The following is a 4391-nucleotide window of genomic DNA, read 5'->3' on the forward strand; positions in this document are numbered from 1 at the left end:
GATTCAGAGACTCAGTTAATGGTGGGATGGTTTCATGCTCTGAGCCAGTGATGAGATGGAACACCATGGTGGAAGGATGAAACTGAGGTAGTCTACTCACTCAGCTCATGGTAACTGGGAGGCAGGGAAAGAAAGGGCAAAAGTCTATAGAGAAGATGAACTCTTCCAGGAAATGCCCCCTTGGTCTACCTCCTCCAGCCATGCCCCACCTGCCTACAGTTACCACCCAGTTAGTCCATTCAAAGGACGATGAACTTATTAGGTTCCATCTATTATCATCTAATCATTTACACAGAAGCTTTTGAGGAACACTCCATATACAAACCATACCACATCAGAACTGTTCATTAAAAAATGAATCATTTTGGGCTCTCTGCTCCTCCCGGTTCAACAGGAAGCCACCTCTTCCTGTCTCGTGCAGTGCCAGCTGCATCTCTGAGATATGATGGTGAAGGTCTGAATGAATGGATTTGGCTTATTGGGCGCCTGGTCACCAGGGCTGCTTTCAACTCTGGAAAAGTGGATATTGTCGCTATCAATGACCCCTTCATTGACCTCAACTACATGGTCTACATGTTCCAGTACGATTCTACCCATAGTAAATTCCATGGCACAGTCAAGGCTGAGAACGGGAAGCTTGTTATCAATGGAAAGTCCATCTCCATCTTCCAAGAGCAAGATCCTGCCAACATCAAATGGGGTGATGCTGGTGTTGGATATGTTGTGGAGTCCACTGGTGTCTTCACTACCATGGAGAAAGCCAGGGCTCATTTGAAGGGTGGTGCCGAAAGGGTCATCATCTCTGTCCCTTCTGCTGATGCCCCCATGCTTGTGATGGGTGTGAACCATGAGAAGTATGACAGCTCCCTCAAGATTGTGAGCAATGCCTCCTGTACCACCAACTGCTTAGCCCCCCTGGCCAAGGTCATCCATGACAACTTTGGCATTGTGGAAGGACTTATGACCACAGTCCATGCCATCACTGCTACTCAGAAGACTGTGGATGGCCCCTCTGGGAAACTGTGGCATGATAGACGTGGGGCTTCCCAGCATATCATCCCTGCATCCACTGGTGCTGCCAAGGCTGTGGGCAAGGTCATCCCTGAACTGAGTAGGAAGCTCACTGGCATATCTTTCCGTGTGCCCACTCCCAATGTGTCAGTTGTGGATCTGACCTGCCGCCTGGAGAAAGCTGCCAAATAAGATGACATCAAGAAGGTGGTGAAGCAGGCATCAGAGGGCCCCCTCAAGGGCATCCTGGGCTACACAAAGGACCAGGTTGTCTCCTGCGACTTTAATAGTGATACCCACTCTTCCACTTTTGATGCTGGGGCCAGCATTGTCCTCAATGACCACTTTGTTAAGCTCATTTCCTGGTATGATAATGAATTTGGCTACAGCAACAGGGTCCACATGGCCTCCAAGGAGTAAGAGCCCCTGGACCACCTGCCCCAGCAAGAACACAGGAAGAGAGAGGCCCTCAGCTGCTGGGGAGTCCCTGCCCCTAACTCAGTCCCTCAACACACTGAGAATCTTCCTCCCTCCCAATTTCCATCCTAGATCCCCTGAAGAAGGGGAGGGGCTTAGGAAACCCTCCTGTCACACACCATCAATAAAGTTCACTGACACTCCTGTAATCCCAGCAGCTAGGGAGGCTGAGTCAGGAGGATCATGACTTCCAAGCCAGCCTCAGCAAAAGTGAGGTGCTCAGCAAGTCAGTAAGACACTTCTCAAAAAATGAAATACAAAATGGGGTTGGAGATATGGTTCAGTGGTTGAGTGCCCCTGAGTTTAATCTCTGGTACCCCCCCCCCAAAAAAAAAAATGAAAGTCACTTTCCTTAATTATAAAAGTCTATGATGCATTAAAGTTTTGATTATTTATCAACTTAGTTTGTATTTTATGGATTTTTATATCATAAAAATCAACCTTAAATTCATATCTAGTTCTGCAACCTGGAAGCATCTCAAATAGTCTTTCTTCAGGGAATATAGGTTTTATTCCTTCTTTTGGAAGCACAAATCAGGTACAATAAAAATAAATAATCATAGATTCTAACAGAATATTTTAAAAAAAAGGAAGCCAGTATGAGAGTCATTGGGATTGTTATGTAAAGAAGGTGTAAATGAAGTACTTTTACATAAAAAAGAAATTTTAGAAAGGCTAAATAGATCCCCCACAATTGTCTTGCTAGAAGAAAATGTCAGAGAAATTTGATACTTGGATCTATCCTTGAAACGGGCAATTAGCAATATCATAGTGATTGGGGAAATGCTTTTGTCAATTATTTATACCTTAATATGAATTAATCACTTAGGACTAAAAACATCAAAATGTTCTTATTAAGCCATCAACCAATTTTTTTAAAATATGTAATTCATGTTAGCTGGTACTTGCATCACATTTTACAAGTGGCTGACATTCATTTAGTTTTTTTTTTATTTCATCTCTGAGAGGTGAAATGTCATAGATGATGGAATCTTATTTGAAGACTAAAATGTTGTGCAAGAGAAATGTTGAATGCCATTTCATTTAGAAATTACAAATAAATGTCATCCTTTGTCAGGAATCATGATTATTTCTTGACTCTCCAGTCATTTAACTCATAAAAAAGATTCTCATAGTTATTGATAAACGAAAATAAATGTCAAAATCTTAGTTCCCAAAATATTCTTTACAGAGCAGATAATATTTTTATGCTTTGCACAGAAAGCACATGTAATATATTCAATAAACTATCATTATTATTGATGAACTCATGTGCATTGGATACTCTGGGAAACAATTCTAGATGGGCTTCTTGCATTTCTTAAAATATTTTGAAGTCACATTAGCAAATTCTTTCTTTATATTAAGGATATTTAAAACATAGCCTTGAAATATAAATAGGATATCTCCTTGTGGATAAGGAGACATGCTTTTGTTTCCTGATCAGAAAATTAAAACAATGCCTCCCTCCAGCTAAATACTGGACATGTTTTCTCATAGTCCCTTATAAATTGTGTTTCCTGAACTTGATTTTCCTCAGCTATAACCTGACGTCACTATTTGTACAATGAACTAATTGCTCCTAGTTGTCACCAATGAAATTGGGAGTGGGAAAAAGATCAGGCCATGAGAACATGAAGTTCCTGTTGCCAACTGTGAGTAATATGAGTAATAAGGACCTGTATCTCAGACCTGGGTGTCATGTTTTCTGGTGTCCCTGAAAACTAAGACCCTTCAAAGTTTTTCTTACCCTCTCTAGTGAAGACCTAAGCTGTATAACATTCTTTGTCTCCATCTATACATTTTGTGTCATACTGTCTAAAAGGCAAGACATTTCCAGCTTTCTATTTTTCACTATGATAACAACTTCAGTATCGATAACCAAACTTGTACTTACTGAAAGCTCAAACTTTTCATCTTTTTGAAATGTGCCATTTTCTTTTATTAAAAGTTGTGTAATCAATAGGTAAGCTTAGGGAATAATAGATGTTCACTGAATTAGACAAAGGGGAATGAAGGGAAGGGAGGGGACATGGGAATGAGAAAGACAGTAGAATGAATTGGACATAACTTTTCAGTGTTCATATATGAGTACATAACCAATGTAACTCCACAACATGTCCAACTGCAAGAATGGGAAGTTACACTCCAAGTATGTATGATATGTCAAAATACATTCTACTGTCATGTGCAGCTAAAAATAACAATTTTTTAAAAAAAATTGTGTACTGAATTATAGCTGAATAAGTAAATTTATATAAATGAACTAATTTAATCTTCTCCAAAGCCCTGAGCAATATTGTCACATAAGTTTGTTTCTGAAAACAATGATAATCAAAAAGTAACAATAACATAACCAAGAATACCCAGTCAATAAATACTTTCTTCTCACAACCAGCACCTTGCATATTACCTAGCTACTTTAAAAAAAATTACACTTTTGTGTTGTATATGTGAGAAAATTATTTAATATATGCTATAAATCTCCATAAAGAATTTCATTGATATCATATATAATATTTTGGAATTATTTATCAGTATTACCAGAAAGATGCTTTTTCTGTGAATTCACAAATTATTAGCAAATAAAGAAGTTATTCTTAATAAAATATAACATGATAACATCATTCAATATATTTTTAAATATGTCAATAAAACACTACATATTAAAACCAGGGGGATGCAAATGAAAGAATATATGAATCTTCAAAATAGTTTCTAATTATCTTCTCTATTTCAGACATATATGTTGTGATATTTCCTTCTTCATATTGCATTTTGGTAATTTGAGTTTTCTTTTTGTCTTCATTAGCTTGGCCAGGGGTTTATCTATTTTATTTATTTTTTCAAAGAACCAAGTTTTTGTTTTGTCAATTTTTTCAATTGTTTCTTTTGTTTCAATT

General features: G+C 38.0%; 1 pseudogene across 1 annotated transcript; it reads left to right on the forward strand.

Annotated features, from left to right (window-relative positions):
* The first annotated feature begins 391 nt into the window (after positions 1-391).
* LOC308657302 (glyceraldehyde-3-phosphate dehydrogenase-like) lies at positions 392-1619 on the forward strand (annotated as a pseudogene). Its single transcript has one exon. The product of its transcript is annotated as a glyceraldehyde-3-phosphate dehydrogenase-like (transcript).
* Positions 1620-4391: the final 2772 nt, after the last annotated feature.

This window comes from Spermophilus citellus (genome assembly GCF_964194105.1).
Source record: "Spermophilus citellus genome assembly, chromosome: 1".
Taxonomy (NCBI): domain Eukaryota; kingdom Metazoa; phylum Chordata; class Mammalia; order Rodentia; family Sciuridae; genus Spermophilus; species Spermophilus citellus.